The sequence below is a fragment of the Amphiprion ocellaris genome, chromosome 12 (genome assembly GCF_022539595.1).
Source record: "Amphiprion ocellaris isolate individual 3 ecotype Okinawa chromosome 12, ASM2253959v1, whole genome shotgun sequence".
NCBI lineage: Eukaryota > Metazoa > Chordata > Actinopteri > Pomacentridae > Amphiprion > Amphiprion ocellaris.
This window is the reverse complement of record NC_072777.1, coordinates 23,586,328-23,607,869: the sequence shown is the minus strand read 5'-3', so window position 1 is coordinate 23,607,869 and position 21,542 is coordinate 23,586,328. Positions and strand designations below refer to the sequence as shown.

Genomic DNA, 21,542 nt, shown 5'->3' with positions numbered 1-21,542 from the left:
ATTAAAAGAATCAAATTACAGCATTTACATTTCTGTTAAAACACTTTGTCAACAGGAGCCAGTTGAAGGCTGCAGTGATTTTAGTGACACTACAATGTATAAGAGTGAAGTTATTGAATATTTGTCTCTCATTACTGTTGCAGCAGTTTTGCAAATTGCAGACGGACCCTGTTCACTCCATAGACACCAATGTTATTCCTGTAGCTTGAAAGACAGCTACTTTTGATAAAACTGGGCTTGTAGCACATTGTCTGCCTTGCAACAATGGGAAAGAGGCACCGTTTATGTTTTGACAACCTATATCTAATGAGTTATTGATGCTGGAAGTCCGAATCTGTGAATATCTTTCCAACTTTACTGAACTTGGGGCCACTACCACCTAAGGAGTGATATATTTAATTTTGAAAAAAGCATTTAGCCATACTTAAAGCTTTAAGTGCTTTATTAACACGGAACCAAAAATTTTGTATTGTTTTATTATCACAGGTTCTGTCTGAAAAGAGGTGGCATCATTTTAAACAGTGAAATCAAACTAACAAAATGTAATGACCAACCAGTGAGTAATACTGGATTCTGCAAAAACATAAACAACTTTTTAAAAAAAAATCTAAATCTTATCTTAACACAGTTAATGTATTAACTTATTTTTGTGTGTATGCATGTATTTATTGATTTATTTAGTACTGTTAACATATCAGAGTTCTGAGTGAGTTTTTCTTAAGATAGGCAAAGGCCATTTATTGATTACATATAGGCTCTTAAATGTTTATTAAAAACTGAAAAGCATTTTTAAAAAAAACAACTTAGGCATTTATTGAGTCACTAAAATACTGTAGAGTACAGACCACATCAGCATGATTATAAGCATCCTCTGGTAAATTAACAACCAGATACTGATGTCTCTCACCATATGGACTTCAGGAGATGACTGGGGGATGATAAACTGTGACCTACTGGTTGGGTTCTCTCTGTTCTCATGTTTCTTACATGTTTGTCCCCTGACAGCCGGGTCCTAATGTTTTTTGAGCAACACACCATACTATGACGTTTTTACAATGATGGTTCTACTATGAAGCCAGTTTGACATGTTCAGGTGTTCTTTGTGTGAAAACTCAGAGATTTCAGGTATCAGAAGGTGGTTTTCAACTTTCTTTGTTAACTTTCTGCTTCAACTTTAAACTAAATTTCCTTCACTAAACCAGCCCTCTGGACTTCCAGTAAGCTGTGTTCCTATTGGCTGTCCAGGTGGCTGCTTGGTGTTATCAGGAACACCTGAGCAGCTTGGTGTTATCAGGAACACCTGAGCAGCTCAGTGTCTTCCTGCTTTATTTAGCTGCAGACAAACATTTCCTCTGCTTCTCTTCACCAGTGAACTGGGTTTGGCTCCATTGCTTTAGGTTGTTCTTTAGGTGTTGGCTTGCAGCTTCCAGCAGTAAAATAGGCTTTAATGTGTTTCTTGGTGTGTTTTAGGGCTTTGTACCGGATAGCTGTCTTGGTAAATGTGGTTCTTTAGCCACAGTTAGCACATGGTGCTAATGTGTGCAGTGATTAATGGATTTGGTACAGCTGAGTTGTGTCTTTATCTTGGCTGTAGTGAGTCTTTAGAGGTTTTTGGTCAGACACATTCTGTATTCTTGTTTGTGAACCAATGTTGGTTGTCCAGAAGGTAAGAGTTCCTGTCCTGATTCTCTGTTCTCAGAGGTTCTCTGGTAGGCTGCAGGAGACTTTAGCATTTGGGTTGTACTAGTTTGGTTTTTGTAAGGTTTCATTTGGACGACTATCTTGAGGCCCCTCCATGTGGTTTAGTGAGGTTTTCTGCAACAGTTCTACAAAGCAACCTGCAGCAGAAGAGACTTTGAGAGTTTTTAGGAAGTTCTGGAGACCAGACTTTAGAGCAGCAGAAACATTTATCAGCAGTTGGAGCAGGAGAAAGTGAGCTTCAGAGTAGAAATGAGACGGAAACCTTCTTGACCCGTGTGGTGAGGTCCTGTACCAAGTGTTTGAGCAGGTTGTGAAGAGTCTGTAGTTCTTTGGTCTGAAAGATCAAGAAGAGTCGACTCATTAAAGGAAAAAACAGGAGATATTGTTGGTTCTTCTGTCACTCTGCAGTTTCCTTAGACTGAATATTAAGTTTGTATTTTAAATGATGTACCATGTGAGCCCAAGAAGACTTCAATAAACTCCCTCCATCCCCTGGACACAACATGTTTTATTATGATGTTAAATCTTTTTTTTTTTTGTTTGTTTTTGAGTTTTAATCAGTTTTAGTGTAGTTTTTTTTCTCTTTGCTTGTTTAGTTTTGTCATCTGTGTGAAAGGTGCTAAACAAATAAAGCTGAATTGATAAACTGAATAATTGACTAACTCATGACGGTGACAACAGAAGTACTTTCATTGTGATTTAAGGGTTTGTTTCATTTTTAAGGTTGGGGTTAAAATCTTCACACAAAACAAGATTAAAGAATTAAACTACAGTAAAAAAGCAATTAAATCAAAGGAAGAAACATTTAATATAATAAAACTGTTAAAAAGAAAATTGAACATTAAATACGATTAAATTATATTAGACAAAATATTTAATTAGATAATTAAACAGAAGATACAAAGCATGTAATTATGAAATTAAACAAAAAATTTTAAACAAAAACATTAAACATTAAAGATGAAATATTTTAGATAAACATTTAAAAAATACAATTAAACAAGAATATTACACATTTAGAAAAATAAAAAACATTTAATTAGATTATTAAACCTTTAAAAGACAAAACATTTAATTTTTTAATGAAATGTTTGATTAGAAAATTAAATCTTAAAGACAATAAAACTTTAAATAGGAATTAAACAGAAAATACAATGAAGCATTCAAAAAGAAAATTAAACATTAAAAGGTGGTAAAACATTTAAAAAGAAAGACCTTCACAAAGATTTAATCGAAAAATTAAACATTGGGAAAGAAACGGAAATTTTTCAAACAAGCCGATAAAACATTTGAAAAGATAACAATTAAACATTAAAAAGACAAAACATTTTGAAATCAGATCAGATATTAGAACAGAATAAAAGGTGAGAAAAGAGCAAAACTAAGCATTTAAGAAGAATCAAACTAAAGATAAAACCTTTGAAAGGGCACCAGTTAAACTTTAGAAGATCAAATTAAACAGAAGAAACAATAAAATGATCAAAAGAGCAAAAACAGATAATGGCCTTAAAGTGTTTTCTAGTCTGAAATGAAAACATCAAGTTGTTTCTTCAAACATTTCCTCTTTCTATGTTCTTGGTTTGATTGTGGACAGATTTACTAACAACTCATTTCAGAAAACTGATTTCTAGATAAAGTCTACTAGAGGTTGAAGGCATCGATCAAACTAATGTTACCTTCTGATCTCCACAAACTTTACTGTTCAGTGAAGAGAATCAAAGTTTGTTGAGGATTTCTAAAAAACCCACAGGTGAAGGTCTGAGAAGAACTCAGATGGATGATCTAAATGTGAAATCAAGACTCATGGTCACAGGTTTTAAGGCTTCTGTTAACCAGTAAGTTCAAACTAACAGAGAAGTACTGAGAAACTTTTAAGATTTCAGTCCTCAGACTCTCTGAAGGTTCAAACGAACAGAGAAGTACTGTGGAACTTAGAAGATATCAGTCCTTGGACTGTGAAAGTTAACTCTAACAGAGACCGACTGTGGGACTTAGAAAATTTCAGTCCTCAGACTGTGTGAAAGCTCAGGTCCTGAGGACTCGGGAGGTCTGGTGGCTTTGGAAAGTCTTGGAACTGAGGGTTCAACCCTCCAGCACAAAGGCTGAAGCCCAACCTCCTGAGAAAAACGGTCGAGTCAAGACTCGAGTTAAAAAAAAATTTGAAAATGGCAAAAAATAGATGATAAATGCGCAAAAAAAAGAAGAATTAGTATCTGAGCGAGTAGCTCAGGGGGATAAGAGGAGAGACTACAGAGCGGAGGGTCGCAGGTTCAAGACCTGCCAGTGGCCTTTTTCTTTCTTTGTCTTTGCCAGAATTTTGAGAAAATTTAAGAAGTGTCTGGTCTTGAACCAGCGACCTGCAGCTCCATAGGCAAATCCTTAACTCACTGAGCTACAGATCAGATAAAAAGAAATAATTTCGTCGTCCCTTTGACATCGTAGTTTCCAAGTGACCACACGGGAGGAGCCAAGGCGGAGTCTGGGTGGAGTCAGGGCGGAGAGTAGGCGGGGAGGTGGGTGGTGGCCTCCCCCCTCTACTCCCCCACTGCCCACCACAACTTCCCCCGCCCGACGAGTTCTTCGAGTCTCGATGTGTTCCTCAAGTCTCGACAGGTTTTCCCGAGTTTCCACGAGGTCGGAGGCAGAACAAGTTGTCATGAAGAGGTGTTGGAGTCGGCCAGGATGGACTGACTTTTTACAGCGACTAGAAGAAAGACGACTAGAAGAGCAGGTCTTTAACCAGCATCCATAAAATCCATGGAGTCGCTCCAGAGAAATGAAGGGAGGTCAACTTTTATCAGCCTCCATCCAGATGTTCAACTTCATATCTTTACTTTGAGATTTTTAGCCCCACAAACCTTTAGTATCACACTTTATTATCCTTTATTAGGACTTTCATGGAATCCACCAGCAGATTTAGTTTTTGTTGAGAAACTTTATTCTTGTCGCCGTGGGACTGCAGTATTTAAAACTCTTCCTTCTATTTGACCTCATGTTTATTAGTTTTAGTGGAGAAAGTTTGAATTGTCAATTAGTCTCTTAAAAACTAAATAATAAATTGGATTACTCAAGAGGTTTGAATTTCTTACTTTGTCATATTTTAAATATGACAAAAAAATATAAAAATAAAGCATCTTGAGACAATTTGACCTGTAATTGGCATTATATAAATAAAATTGAATTAAAATTGTATGTATCCTGTAATGTTGGAGTAATTCAGCCATGTATGTTATAAAACACATTTTCTTTGTCCATTAATGTGTCATTTTCTCCAGTATTTCATTTCTTGTTTTGGTTTATAAAATGTCAAACCCAAATATATTCAGTTTACGGTCATAAAAACCAAAAAGATTTACATTCATGATGCAGGAATCAGGCAGTTTTCACTTTTTATCTTAGTTTAATCAGAAAGATAGTTGATAATGTGTGAACTGGTGCAGCTTGTGAGCCGTAGAAGGTTTTAATCTTTGGGGCCGAGTGTCAGAAAACAGTTAGAAACCAACATCAACAAAGGAAAATCCAACTTTTGCATGACAATGTCTAATTAAAGGACATTAATTTCCAATGTAAATGTGTGATATTCATCCTCTGGAGCTTTCTCTTCACATCGTCTTCCACCTGGACTGGTTTGGTCAGGAGCATGTGCAACAAACATTTGGAAAACTGCACTTTAACATCAAGGAATGACACTGAAGTTTAACCTCTACATAAATGAGACTGAGTCTGGATGTGCTGCTCTGTCATTAACTTGTGAGTTTAGGGAAAGTTCAAACAAAAGAGAACAGTTCAGATAAGATTTGAGAATGAGCTTATTTTGAACAAACATCTCAGACTTTCTGACCTTCAGCACCTCTAGCAAGATATTTTAACAACAAGCAACTCAAGAGATCCAGAAGTTGGAGAGAGTTAGCTTTAGCTGAGCCAAGGAACATGTGGGATGCTAACCTAGCAAACATTTCAGACTTTTCTCTGTGAATTCTGAGAAATAATTTCCTGTTTAATGACAGAGCTACACATCTTAACTCAATCTCATTAAAACAGACTCTAATTCAGTGTCATCCATCCATATTAAAGTGCAGTTACCCAAAATGTTTGTTGCATGAGCTCCAACAAAACCTGTCCAGGTAGAAGTCCACTTTGACAAACAGGAAGTGGAAGATTCCAAGCAGATTTATAGAAGGGGGAACCAGACTGTACTAAGTGTGGTTGAGTATAGAGGGGTGTTTTGTGGGTTTTTAAGGCTGATAATGATTATTCGTGAGATATTTGGAGTAGATATTCATTTGCAGTAAATGAAAGTATTTAAAATCTTGGAGTTAAACTTAGAAGAACACAAACTAACAGAAAACTTTGTTGATACGTTTTTGTTTTGTTTACAGATGTTAAGTTAAAGGAGTTTTATTTGTTACGTATAACCAATCAAATCACTCCAGAAGACAGAGCGACCACAGGTAGATAAAGGTTCAGAGCCAAAGTAGCACCATTTTTAAATGTATTTATTACTGCAAATCAGTAAAAAATAAAATACTGATAATCAGTAAATCAGTCAGCCCACAATTACTACAATTCTACAATGTATGTCTCTTTCCTTTGAATTGTTATTTGTACAATATATGATGTATATGATGGCGTTTTTTCATACCAAAGGCTATACTATAATATTTTCTAAGAAACATACGATGCTACTCTGTTTGTTCTGGTCCTGGGCTACTGCACTCCTCCTCTTTTTTTTTCTGGATTGTTCTCAGCTGCATGCCTTCGTCCATCCGGCCTCCGTTGACTCGTCCCGCCTGCCGTCTCTGGAGCTGAAGCTGGATTGGAACAGACCAAAGTACAGTCCAATCACGATGCCAGCTGCCTCTCAAAAGGCTCCTTCATCTGGCAGGTGGCGCCACTTCTTCTGAGGGGAAGCTGAGCTGGCCCGTCAGAACTTTGGAGATGTGTTCCAGTGGTTGGTGGATGTGTGGGGAGATAGAGAGGGACCTTTGAATTGTTCAGAAAGGAAAACAGGGAACCCATTGGTAGTTTTAGTTTAGGGTGCTACTGCGGTGTGTTTTTGGGTTTTAAGAGGTGAACAGGAAGAGGTTTTTTTCATATTGATTATCTTTTAGTTTGTTCCTGGTTGGAATGCCCATCAATGTCAACATGAAGTTCACTTTTAGTTCTGTTAATTTATTTTTATTTTACTAACACCCATTTTTTTTAACCCCCTCACATGGTGTGCTGTTGTAAACTTACTCTTTCAAATAAATTCTCGTCTAACCCTCTGGAAACCAGCGTTTGGACTGTTTTTGTGTTGCTCCTCACCTACTGACAGCTGTGGACTAAAGGCTATACTGTGACGTTTTTAGAGCGACATGCTACACTATGATGTTTGTTGGACGACACGCTATACTATAGGCTTTTTTAATTGACATATTACTGTGACTTTTTTTTGTTTTAGTTTTTTTATTTTTTTTTTAGCAACATATAAGAATTTGAACAGTTTTAAAAGTTACTATACTTTTACTTGTGCAATGAAATTATTATCTTATGGCATTTTTTAGATGACATATTATACTCTGATGTTTTCTTGAATTACATACTATTTTGACAATATACTGCACTATGACATTTTTTGAACCACAAATCATACATGACAATTTTAGGCAACATGCTATCATTTTGCGCTTTTTGAACCACATAATAATCTATGTTTTGTTTTTTTTCTTGCCAACATGCTGTACTATGAACTACAGGCCATACTATGTTATTCTTGAGTAAAGCATACTATACTTTGACATTTTCTGAACTACATCCTATACTATGGCATTATACACAGAGTGCTTTAGTTACATGTTGATTTATAATCTAGATTTTTTTCTGTTTTGTTTTTTGACGGGATTACCACAGACCTGACCGTGAACACCGTTGACACCCACCTGAGGGAGACGCTGCCTAAGATCTCAAGGCTGCTTGGTCGTGGTCTTTCTGGCACGTACTCTTCCAAGATGAGCCGGGAAGTTTAACACTGATGGAATGACACCAGGTCTAAGCCGACAAACTTCCAATTCCTCCTCAACCCATAGTCTCTGGGAAACCTACATGGAGTAAGAAAAGTAGACAGAGAAGTAATTAAGTCTGTACACAACATATTAAAAAAGAAATCATGCTAATAAATTAAGCACAAAGAACCGAATTTGCCAATATACTGGAGACCAGAGCTATTTAATTTGATAAGTATAACGTTGTTTAGTAACATTTCAATTATTTGAGAGCAGTCCTAAAGAACAGCCTGTAATCCCAATCATAAAATAGGTTTGGAGGAAGAACATAGATGGTAATCTGGATAGACATGAGTTAGGGCTGGGCGATATGGCCTAAAAAAAAATCTCAGATTTTTTCACAAAAAATCCCGATTCACGAGTTATCCGATTTTTTTTTTTTTTTACCCCCTACCTAATCTCCTCACGCCGGAGTCCAGTCTATTTTATGCAAATGAGCTGCAGCCCTCTCCAGGTAAACACACCGGATCGCAGCTGGAAATGCGCCGCATGTGGCATGCTGGTCCGGTTGCAGTGCGTTTCCAGGTGTGATCCGGTGTGTTTACCTGGAGAGGGCTGCAGCTCATTTGCATACAGTAGACTGACTTCCACTTTATTCAAATTGCATGCAGCGTGCGGAGATTTCACGCATCGTGAAACTGTCCTCAAACTTCTAAACTAGGCGTCGGTGACATAAAACGAGGACAGATTCAGCTGCTGCAGATTATTTCTCACCTCAAATGCTTTCAGAAATACTTTTCGCTGACGTGTTTTTTGAAATAAAAGGGAAAGTTTGCGGCCGAGCCGCTGTGTTTATCCGACTTGTCTGCCGGACTGTCCAGCTGAAAGCTCGGTGACGTCACCATGTAGCGGCCTGCTGTTGCTCAGCGCTGTCATGTGACCATGTTGTGGTTCGCTCGTGACCGCCGTCCGTGCGATTTTCAGATGCGGTGCGTTGCTGTGCGGGAAAATAGCATCTAGTGGACACGTACCTTTACATTTGCACCGCTCGCCGCCATGTTGTTTGTGTATAAAGCGCGGGGGGAAGGGGCCGCGCACTCTGAACTACGGGAGCCCATTAGGCAGGCGCTCGTGGCGGATGCTGATGAGAAAATCGATTTTCATAAAAACAAATCGACATTAAGTACAAACTCGAATTAATCGATAAAATCGATTTATCGCCCAGCCCTACTGCTAGCTCGCCTTAGCGTTTTGCTAGTGGCTAACTAGTTAGCTCTCATAGACTGGATTTCAACAAGATTTCGTAATGAAAAAAGAGTCAAAAACTATTCTTACCTATGAAAAGTCATTCCAAGTTTCCTTGTCTCAATCGTACGACGCAGTGTGCAATTGTATGCAGCACAGTGAGACGGCATACTTGTTTCCGTTTTCATGCCGTCTACATCACCTGAATGCACTGAAACTTTGCCCGCACTAGCTTAGCCTCGCAGTAGCACGCAGCTCAAAGGGGCGTGTCCTATCTACTCATTCATATCTATGACAACGGTGACTGCACATGAGGACGCCTGACGTTGATTAGCTGCGTAAATACCATTATATACAGTCTATGGTAAATATGTACGTGAATCGTATCATTGGCTGCAGCAGCCAGTCACCGGTCACTCACTGACTCACATTGAAAAATAGCACAGAATGAATTGTTACGTGTTTATTTTATTTACAATTTAGGTTGATTTTTTTTTTTTTGTGCGCAGCGCAGATTTTCTGTGCACGGAGACCGTGTCAGCAGTGCGCAATTGCGCACGCGAGCAGCTTAGAGGGAACAGTGCTCTCAGTGTGTGATGATTTATAGAAATAGCACAAGTCCTCATGTAGTTTTTTTTTTGTGTAAAAGTGGAAAAGAAGTGTGTCGGAGCAGCCGAACAATGTGTCCAAGGGTTAATGCAACACATGATGATGAGTATGTCCTGCTGAGCTGCGCTGCTTCCTGACAGCCTGATGGAGGAATGATCCCAGGCAGCGATGATAGGCCTCTGCTGAGGGAGGCGGATGAAATTTTAAACACCCACGCCGGTGTCTTTATGCAAAGAGGACCGGGGGGGCTGTCAGAGGGAATCACAAGGTGCTTGATGGGTGGAAACAGTTAAAAGGTTTCTCCACAAACGCTGCGTGGCTAATTAGCTCCACGCATATGTCGACTCCCGCTGCAGGGCTGCCCCAACACCTAGAGCCTCCTCGAGTCCCCCCCACCTCCCCTATGCCTTCATCTTCAACAATCCCCAGGACGTTCACGAAGGCTGTCAAACCCCCGCTAACATCCTCTCTGCGTCACTTACAGTTGAGCGCGGCGGATGGATGCACCTTGGCTCTTGGTGCAATTTTTTTTATTTTTTTCCGAAGGACGCACGCATAAAGCATCCACCTGATTTAAAGTACACTGCAAGGATGGCCCAAGGTTGCTGCTCTCCGAGTCAACAAAGAGGAGGTGATCAGAAGCCGAGCTGACGGTTGAGGAGGTGAGCGGTGCGAGCTGGTGGTTCAGCAGGGAGATACCTCAGCAAATCCCTGCAGTGTTTTCATGACTCAGACGCTCATCACTTACACATTACTCAGCTTTAACCTCTGCCTGCCACCTTATTCTGCCTCTAGGGCCTCTGCTTTTCCAGCGATGAAATGACATGACAAAGTTTTTCCTGTGTGGACAGAGCTTGTTCAGCCTTAAGGGGACAATGGTGTTTGTTTACCCCTGATGTTGCTATTTGTGTGTATGTGTTCATAATTTGCATATGAGTATCTGGTCCCATTCTTTCATCTCTATGAATTAAAGAAAAGCACCCGGTGTGTTTTTCTATCTCTTGCTGGATCTTGGGGGAAAAAAAGAGCGTCACTGCTCGGCTAGATGATCAGGTGTTGGTGTGCTGACTGAAACAGATTCACAGAAAGATATTCTAGATGAGACACGGTTTCTTTTATCTCTTAAAAGTTCTTAAAAGGGCAGCTTGGCTTCTTCAGCTAGCTGTGTCCTCTGATTAGTTTTAAAGGTAAAGTGTTGGTGTAAAAATAACCTCTTTATTATGTGAATTATCTCTATGCTGCACTAATCAATATTTTAATATTGACAAAAGATCTGATTATAATGTGTGATGTGTATCATGTCTTTGCAACTCTTTTAGTTGCGTGTCCTCACCCTCGTTGGCCTTATTTCCAGGAGCGGCGGGCAGCTGTCTTCAGTGAAAAAGGCTCTAATAAACCCAGAGTATGATTCAGGATGAATACTAATGTTCTTCAGTCACTGGTGGGTGTGTAAACTTTGGCCATATTAACACTATTAGGTGACAACACACCAATCGGCCATGACATAAAACCACTTGCTGGATATTGTGTAGGTCCCCAGCATGCCACCAAAACAGCTCTGACCAGCTGGACACAAGACTTTCGGAGGGGTCTTGTGTCTGGCAGCGGATCCTTTGGGTCCATGCTTGATCAGATTATTATCTGGGGAGTTTGGAGGCCAAGTAAATGTCTTGGGCCATTCCTGAGCAGTTTTTGTGGTGTGGCAGGGTGTATTTTCCTGACACTGCTGTTTGGAAACACGTGTCGGGTCTGCAACAATCATTAGTTGGGTGATAAGTGTCAATGTAACATCCACATGAACGCCGGGATCTCAAATTTCTCAGCAGAGCATTGCATTGTAAGGAGATGATCAGTGTTCACTTCACCTGTTAGTGGTTTTCATGTTGTAGCTGATTGGTGTATTTTAGAGTTGTTTTGACCACCTGTTGCTCTTGCCTTCAAGTGGCCAAAAAATCTATAATTGCTCCTTTGTAGGTACCCTGTTGCTATCACTAAAATGCAAGCACATTCCTCCTCAAACAACAATTGCAAAGCCAAATTTTAAAGGGCTTTTAACCCAACATCAGCATCCATGTTTTCTAGCTTGCAGCCTCCTTTCTTCAATCCTTCATTGCTGTGTATCTTGGCATGACACTGCAATCTGTAGATCAGCGGAACTGTATGGCACCTATTGGTAGTTCTTGGGTTTTGTAGAGCCCATTGTAGTCATACTACCTGCATAGCTGTACAGAATGCAGACTGATATCTACTGGATACATTGTCATTAAAGTTGGTAATGACATTCATGGTCTCCAGATAATCATCCCGCTGTCTTTCGTGAGCCCATAACATCATCTTCACACCTAACAAAACCATGAGGTGAACTTTGTATTTTTTGAGTAAATTGTCTTAACATTCATCGACTTAGTGAACTACAATCATTTTAAAGAACCATCATCAGGTCAAAATTTTAACTTGGTAAATATTCTGGTTTTAGCCAGTAATATCCCCATCACTTCTATCTGTACTTTGCGTTGAATGCTTCTCAGTTAGTCCTGTGTAAGCCTTGCTGGGAAACATTATAAGGCCAAACCTTGAATAGTGTAGAACCCTTGTTCAAAGTTTTTTGAGCTACTTGGCAGATTTATCCAGGCCTCTTGAAAACCTTGTCAGAGTTCTTCTGTGGATTTAGTCCATCTGTGTCTTCTGTCTGTTCGTGTAATGCCAGACTGACTCCACATGATGCTGAGATCAGAGCTCTGTAGGGACTGTACTTTAGGCTGAACATACTTTTTTTATGACTCTGGCTGATTGTTCAAGCTCATTGTCTTTCTGCAGAATAAATTTCAGTTGAATGTCCCCAGATCAGCCCCAGTTTTGATCTTTGGATTTGTATCTTGACATCCCTACCCTAAATCTATCTATCCATGTGCTTTATCCAGTTGAGGGTCATAGGACCAATTTAGAACCAGTTAACCTGCCATGCATGTGTTTAGGAGGAAGAAAACCCAGGTAGGCAAGAGGTGAACTGCAAAGGCCCCAGTCGAACAGTAGGTTTTAACCCAGAACTTTATCACTGTGAGGCAATAGTGTTTACTGCTGTGCCACACTGAAAATCACAATGATAAATGTTACAGCTCCTGTAATGGAGCCTTTTTTAAAGTGAAGAACCACTTGTGCAGAAAAAAAGAGTCAAACATCCATTGGATCGTTTTACTCTTAGCTGAAGAAACATGTATCTGTGTGGGTGGCAGACTTTCCAGGTTTTGAGTGCTTACAACACTTCACAGGCTTCATCAAAACAGCACTCAGCATCGAGACCACAGTGTGGAAGCTCAATGAGTGTACTGACCCTTTCTGAACTTGTCTTCCTGAGTAAATCAGACTTGTGGATATTTGGATAGAGATGTTTTCAGCTGACAAGCTAGCATTTGGAAGGATGCCCATTTTTTGAGCTCATCCTGCCTGTACATGGTGAGGGGAGGCTTGGGAACGGCATGTCAGGGTAGCAGAAGGAAATCAAAAAAATGTGAAACCGCAGAGGCAGGCTGCTGCAGAGAGTTGTGGGAATTGAGCGGAGACACGACAGGCGTCCGTCTGTCTGCCTGTAGGGCCACAACACAGGCACCAGCAGCTCCCTGCTCCTCCTGCAACCCGGAGCTGGATGGCTGTTTGCACTCGGCGTCTCCTCTGGGGGGGGTTGGAGGTTCAGCAGCAGCAGCAGCAGGCAGACAGCTGCTGTGGAGGCCTCTGTGCTGGCAGGTGTTTGTACCTGATGTGACTGAGGATTCTCCCAGAGGTGGAGAGAACCCCTCCCATAACACACTCACACTCCTCAGCGCCTCCTTTTATGCATCGGCAAATCTCATTAGTGCGCTAAACTTAAAGCTGGAAAGAGGCCTTCTTTCTTAATCTTGTTAGTTGTCACCACGTACAGTGATACAGGCAAAGATGTGGCATGAAGCATTCTCACGTCAGCCTCAAAAGAGACAGATTCAAGCCTCCTGGATGGAATCTGACATGTGTTAGTCTGTCTTGAACCTGGTTAATAGGTTCTGTTCAAAGTGGAATTCAGGCACAGTTTCATCCTGCAGAAGTGTAGAACAAATGTCTGTAACTCTGTGTTAGACCCAGCAACAACATGATGAAAATATTGGAAATAGCATGTTGGTGCAGCCATGCCTTGTGTAAGAGCTGGAGTAGCCGGTAAAACGGAGGAAAAACATCACACTAAGCCGACATTACTTTCGGCCTGCATGCTACGATTTCGTGAATGAGCTGCAGCCATTTATTGAAAATTGCGCACCGGTGTGTAGCCCCGCCCACACCCAAAAGTAGGTCAATTGAGGACAAACAGATCAACATCACAACACCCCCACTTGTTCCTTAATTGACTAGGGTACATCACAGTGCATCAAATCCATATACAATACAAATTCCGTTTACAATACCACATCTTTATACACCAAATAGAAAAGGTACAAATTTATCCATTCTTATTTTAGTTACAGGTTTCGTAAAAATGTCTGCCACCATTCTATCTGTAGGACAGTATTGAAGAGTAATTTTGCCATCACCAACAACAGATCTGACAAAATGATATCGAATATCAATGTGCTTGCAACGTTGGCGACATACCGGGTTCTTTGAAAGGGCAATAGCACCTTGATTGTCTTCAAAAACAGTAACAGGAGTATAGTCTGTCTCATTGTCCATTCCTGCCAACAAATGTACAAGGTATAGACTCTCCTGTGCTGTAGCTGACAAAGCCATGTATTCAGCTTCACATGTGGATAAAGCTACTGTGGGCTGCTTCTTTGACTTCCAGGAAATAACAGGCCCACTCTCAGACAAAGTAAAGCGGTAACCAGTCACACTGCGCCGGTCATTCTGGTCAGCTGCCCAGTCTGCATCGGAATAAGCCAAAAGTGCAAGATTTTCTTGTTTCCTGTAACACAATTCCTGGTCCACAGTGCCTTTTAAATATCTTAACACATGCTTAGCTGCAACCCAATGTTGTTGTTTCGGTTCAGAAAGGTACTGTGACAATTTACTAACAACAAAACTCAAATCTGGTCGAGTTGATGTCATTAGATAGATTAAACTGCCAACCACTTCACGATACTTCTTCAGATCAGTAGATTCACCCTCGCTGTCAAATTTCATTTTCATTTCACATGGTGTCACTCTTGGTTTGCAATGAGTCATTTCAAATCTTTCCAAAATTTTGGTTATGTATCTCTTTTGATTCATTATTAATTCCCCTTTTGTCTGGGCAAAATCAATGCCAAGGAAATGCCTTAGTTTCCCAAGATCTTTAATTTTGAATTTTGCACCCAACATTTCCTTCACACTTTTGAGTATTTGACCATGACTCGCTGCAAGAATGAGGTCATCAACCCAAATGATCAATATGATGCTTTCACTTTCTGAATGCTTACTGTAAACACAATAGTCTGCTATATTCTGGACAAAACCATTTTCAATTAGGAAATCATGGAGCATCTTATTCCAGTTTCGTCCTGACTGCTTCAGACCATATAGTGACTTGTTGAGCCTACACACCAATTTCTCTCCTGTTTTCAACTTCATCTCAAACCCTTCAGGCTGCTCCATATAAATTTCACAATCTATAGGAGCATGTAAATATGCACTTTTAACATCCATCTGATGTAGCTCTAAATCGTACTGAGCTGCAAGCTGCATTAGTATACGTACAGAAGTCATATCAGCTGTAGGTGAGAAAGTTTCATTATAATCAATACCAGCCACTTGACTATAACCTTTTGCCACATATCTTGCTTTGTAAATTGTCTCAACTGGATTTTCTTTGACTGCGTAGACCCATCTGCCCCCCACTGCATGCTTGCCCTTCAGGTAAGGGTGTTAATATGAAGGTATCATTCTCTATCAGAGAGTCAATCTCGTCCTTCATAGCTTTAGCCCACTGCTCTGATTTTGAAGAGCTCAAAGCTTCCTGCAGTGTCAGGGGAACATCACAAGTCAAACGATAGCAGTAGTCAATATTAGTCAATGATTGGTCTTCCTCAAATTTCACTTCATAATCACAATCAGTATAATACTGTGGGGGTTTCCTCTCTCTTTTTGGGTAACGAGCACTACGGCTACTCTCATCTTCAACCGCTTGCTTCACCTTGTCCCGCTTTCTCCGCCGACAGTTTGCGTCCTTGTGCGTGACGCTTTTACAGAGGCTACACCACTGTCTCTGCTCCCTGGGCTCTCCAGCTGACGCGCACTCAGCGGCTTTGTGCCCCTTCAGCCCGCAGGTGAAACAGGTGAGTTTCGCGCTCCAATTGTCTCTTCCTTTCACCTTCATCACACTGTCTTCTCCTGAGCTAGAAGCACCAAACTTCTCTGTACTTTCATAGCTCCTGAGTTTGGTTTTAAACTCGGCAAATGTCAGTGTTTCATCACTCTGCGTAACGTGAACAGAGAATGGTTTAAATACATCAGGCAGGCCTTTTAAAATCATTGCGGTCAACAAACCGTCACTCAGTGTCTCTCCTGCATTACGCAGCGCTGTGATGACAGTCTCTGCACGGATTATATAGTCTGTGACGCTCTCATTCACATCTTTTTGGAGAGAAGTCAGCTCCGTGTACAAACTGATTACGCGCGGCTTCCCCTTCCCTGCGTAATGATCGCGCAGGATCTGCAGCGCTTTCCTGCCATCATCGGCAGCGTCTCTCATTACAAGAGATAAACTTTTGCCATCCAACAGCTGAATTAGTAGAACTGCGTACGCCTCTTCATTTTTCCTGGCGTCTTCTTCAGCACCGTCTGCATCTGCAACGGGGGCTGCACCCAGGATGGTGGCTTTCAGGTCCAGCAGACGCAAATGTGCCAGGAACTTTGTTTCCCACAGTTCATAATGCTTTTCATCTCCGTCAAAACATAAACGATTCCATCGGCTCCCGAACTCTTTACTGGGCCCATAACCTGTTGGCGCAGCCATGCCTTGTGTAAGAGCTGGAGTGGCCGGTAAAACGGAGGAAAAACATCACACTAAGCCGATATTACTTTCGGCCTGCATGCTACGATTTCGTGAATGAGCTGCAGCCATTTTTTGAAAATTGCGCACCGGTGTGTAGCCCCGCCCACACCCAAAAGTAGGTCAATTGAGGACAAACAGATCAACATCACAACATAGCAACAATTTTACCTTTGCTTTGCTGTAGTTTGGAGTTTATAGTTCTAAAAAAAAAACAAAAAAAAGTTGCTAAAATGTTTTAACTGCACGATATAGCAGAGAGCCTGTCATTCATAACTAGGCTTCTTCTGTAATAATTGTGACCATAACTGAATATGTGAAATAGAAATAGGAGTGACTAAAGTAGGATGCTCTTCTCCATTTATGTGAGATCAACTGAGATTGATCAGTTTGTCTCCTGCAGTTATGTCTGCTGTTCTTCTCTGTTTTCTTCGTCTTTCATTGTTCTGTCACTTTTATTGCGCACTAAGGCCTACATCTTAAAGCAGCATTAATTATTGATGACAGACACAGAGAGGTGGCTGCATCACACCTGAAGTAGCACATTTATTTGATCAATAACTGTTCAATAATGTACCGATACCAGTAGACAGAAAGGTGCCAAATATTGGCCACAATAATCGGTCGATCCCTGATAGTTTACACTATAATTCATTTATTCGTGCCATTTTTTCAAAGAAAATTCTTTCCAATACATGTTTCAGTGTGAATCGCCCATTTTCACATCGCCGTTTTTATCATGATTTAGGAAAGATCGTTGCTTACTTTGTGCTCATCAGTATAATTTGAAATTTCACTTTCTGCTTAATTTGAATTGGGTACAGTTGTTTTTGAATCACATATGAAATTTTTAGGGGGAAATTAGTGAGCAAGAGTTTATAGCATTGCAACTAATGTGAAATTAAGTCAGTGGAATCATATATTGGTCTAAATTCCATTTTGCCTGCATTAATTGATTTTTTGGGCCATTTAGGGACACTATGACAAGGTGGCACATTATCAGAGGGTGAAAACCACAATCATCTTCAGACACTATAGTTGTATATTTAAAAGAAAATTCAAGGTATGGGCCAGGTTCTTATTGACTTACCATTCACTCCAGATGTGGTCCAAGGCATTTAGAAGTACTTTTTTATACCAACCACTGAGGGAGCTGCTACCAGATAGCGATCATCTTTGTTTATGAACTGTTTGGTGTTGGGAAGTTAACATTCAGTGACTTATTAGTGCTTTGAGAGCAGTGACAGTGAACCAAAACTGTAAAGTTTAGGGCCTGATGGCAAAAAAATGACCTAAATGCTCTGTAAAGCTGAGGTTTACTGCTACAAACAACCTCTTTCACATCGAAGTATAAAGGTTTTGTATCTTCAATCATCCAAGCTTTGAAATACTTCCTTCCATATTTCTATTCTACAGATGATCAGCTAGCCATAGTAAGTAATGTTCTAAATGGCTTAAATTCACAAGAAAAATGAAGCTACAGGCTGATAAACCAAAACAATGAACTGAAAGTGACTTGAAAAGTTGAGTGAAACTGTAGAGCTGGTGATAATTTTCTGCAGGTTTGTCAGTATGAGTGCCACCTTTCACATCATGCGTAGTCATTTCATTCATTTTTAGCTGACTACTACTGCCTTAATAACATCTACTGCCTTAATAACGTCTCTGAACTTTACAGATAGCAGAGCAAGTTCTTTTCACATTCAGATTAAGTCTATATCAGTAGTAATGAGGGTAAAAAGGTTCATATTTTAATATACAGTCTGCTAATTTTGCCTGTGCAGAATGTATGAACTCCTGAAGCTGTTTCGAGCACTTTTCTGGTTTCCGCTCAGCCCTGGCCTATTTTGGGAACGCTATTAAATTCCCTTTTGGCATGTGCTCAAAAACACAGAGTAAAGAGGGGAGAAGATTATGATGACAGTTAAATGTTTGAAGTGATATGTACTCAGCTGTATGCTGTCACACCTCTTGAAAGGATATATCTTGTCATTCATCTGAACGTCTCAAAGGAGCCTCTTTTTTGTGGTTGTGTGTATTTGTGTGTAGTTGCTTGAAATGGGAGTGAGATAAAACAGCAAAAAAACAAACTTGTGGGTATATCTCCTCTTGTTTGTCACCAGGCTCAAAGTTTATGATTGCTGTCTTATTTGGTGTTTGAAGGTCACACAGCAGTTGGATATTGCTTTCTGATCCACAACATTCACTCCCTCTGCTATATTCCGACATTCAATTCAGTTTTATTTGCTAAATCATAACGTAAGACATCTCGGGGCACTTTACCTGGTAATGTCAAGACCTTACAATATCACAGAGCCAGTAGCTTCCCATTTAGCAGCACTTGGAGACAGGGGAGAGGAACAGCTTCCCTCAGACAGAAGCAGACTCAGGGTGGGCGGCTGTATGACTCGATCAGTTGGGGTGAACAAACAATATAGCAATAAGCAGCGGGTAGGTTGGTGGAGCCAGTAAGTGCAGATCAGAAACATGCACCTCCAGAGACAGAGATACCTGCAGGAAGGTATAAGGAGGGACAAGACAGAGAGGACGAAGCTGAAACTTTCAAGGGAGAGAGAAGACAAAACGATGGTGGCAGATATATGCATGGAGATTGAAAGATAGGAGGGCAGAAGTGCTCAGTGCATCTTGGAAAGAAGCCTCGGCCTTTAGTGGCATAGCTAAGGGATGGTTCATGGTCACCTGAGTCAGTCCTAACTACAAGCTTAATCAAAGAGGAAAGCATACCAAGTGTCTCCCTCCCAAAACTGGGAGCTGGTTCCACCAACCCAGTTTTCACAAAAATGAGTAATGCACAGCCTGGTACAGTTCCTTTAATCCCAACGACACGTTCTGCTTCCATAGTAAAATGTTGTGATCAGTGGTGTCACATGCAGCACTCAGATCCAGCTGAACAAAGCCAGGTCCATTAAAGGATTGTTGGTGACTTTCACTAGTGCTGTTTCTGTGCTAAAATGTGCTATAAATCCCGACTGAAACTCTTCAAATAAGCCATTTTTTGTACAAATGCTGCATATTTGATTTGCAACAATTTTTGATGAACTTTCTAAATAAAGAGGAGGTTGGTTATACTGAAAGTCTGAAACACTTGGATCAAGGGCAGGCTTTTCAAAGTAAGATTTAATGACAGCAGCTTTTAAATGCTATGGTAAGTGGCCTGTTAATAAAGACAGATACTGTACGTCAAATTTAATATGGACGTGTTAATTAAGAGTAAAACATCCTTGAGCAATGTGGTTGGGATGTAGTCAATCACACGCTGATGGTTTAGATGGCACAGTTGTTGAGGTCAGTCCAGTAGGATCTAAAGGAGAGAAGTCATATAACAATAATAATATGTCAGGTGTTACAAACACTTATAAAACCACTGTACTTAATGATGCATCTTTAACAATTGTGGAAAGGGGGTGATGATTTTTTTCCTCAAATTTTTGCAATTTTATTTAAGAAGCGCTCAAAGTCGTTATGAATGAGAGATAAATGCATACATGGCTCTACAGAGCTGAAACCAAACATGGAGTTGATCTTGTTTTATTATTGAGGTTGAATAATATCTTGTTCTGTCATCATGGAGAGATTTCTTTGTATGATATCAGATTTTTCTGGCCATAGGCGTAATTCTTAAGTATTAGAGGAACACCACTTTCCTGCCAACTTTGATTTTTTTTTTTTTTTTTTTGCTTTTCCAGTTTCGAGTGTCATTCGTAATGAGACTGCAGTGCTATTAACAAGATAATGGACATATGTGGGTGTAAAATGTAGGTAGCTGCCTTCCAGTGTATCGACACATGGCATTGAAGTAAATAGTAATGAAATCATTTCCTCCACTTTGGTTTCAGCATCATCAGATTGACATCTACTGTTGTTAAATCTTTTGCCAAATAAGTTTAAAAACTATTAGATGTTAAATTTTTATGCCATATGTCAGAACAAGATCGAGGCTGTGATTGAAACAGCGAGTGGGTTCATTTACAGTTTGAGAGAAATCAATAGAGTCTAATACTGAATAAATGCAATGTTAAAGCTGTCGTTAGTACACTGACATGAATGATGAATGTCACTCACTATAATTGCTTTATCTGCACTAAACACTAAATCAGATAATAAATCAGATTTCAAATAAAACACCCTTCAATTAGGCTGACATATTCTTCCGGCTGCAATGAAGTTTCAATAAAGGAAAAATAAACTGATTTGATGATTAGTTGTCAACAAGAGAGACTGAACGTTTAATCATCCAAATTTAGTTGTTCTGTTTATTGTTGAGGTTCAATAGAAGATTCTGGAAGAGGACAAGAGTTTTTGAAAAAACTGCAAAGAAATGTTTCAGTCTTTTAGTGTCAGCTTTGCATTGTCGTGTTTTAGGTCCTTAAAAAAACTAATTACAGTAGCTCAGTGGTTAGCACCATCACCTCACAGCTAGAAATTTCCTGGATTGGGATCTTTCTGTGTGGAGTTTGCATGTTCTCCCTGTGAATGCGTGGGTTTTCACGTGTTCTCTGCCTTCCTACCACAGTCCAAAAACATGCTGAGTTTAATTAGTGATTCTAAATTGTCTGTAGGTGTGAATGTGAGAGTGATTGTTTGTCTCTATATGTAGCCCTGTGATAGACTGGTGACCTGTCTAGGGTGTCCCCTGCCTTCACCCTAAGTCAGCTGGGATAGACTCCAGCCCACCTGTGGCCCTAATGAATATTAAGCAGTTTATAGCTGATGGATGATTGGGGATGAAATTTAGCTTTGCTGATTTTTTAGGGTTTACACACAAAGTCAACTACACTCGGAGCTGGAGCGCCTACAACTTGTTGTTCTCTCTTTCGGGGATGGACAGGGACATAAAAGAGATCCTTGAGTTTGGCACAGGGATTCAGTCCAACAAAACCTACATGTGAACACAATTTAGGCCCTAATAGGGGTGTCTTAATACCCTGATTTTAACAGTACAACATAAGTCGGTTTAGTATCATCATAAATCCCCATCATGTCAGCTTGAT

General features: G+C 40.2%; 1 protein-coding gene across 2 annotated transcripts in view; it reads left to right on the top strand.

The window, feature by feature from the left end:
• The window catches only part of LOC111587138 (heparan sulfate glucosamine 3-O-sulfotransferase 5), a 118,843-nt gene that overhangs the window by 80,301 nt on the left and 17,000 nt on the right, over window positions 1–21,542 (top strand). The window contains exon 1 of one of the 2 annotated variants that reach the window (XM_023296970.3): window positions 15,712–15,814. The exons of the other annotated variant lie outside the window; for it this stretch is intronic. The gene's annotated coding sequence lies outside the window, so the exon portion shown is untranslated. Of the gene's footprint in view, window positions 1–15,711; window positions 15,815–21,542 lie in introns of those variants that run through there. 2 annotated transcript variants of the gene reach the window in all.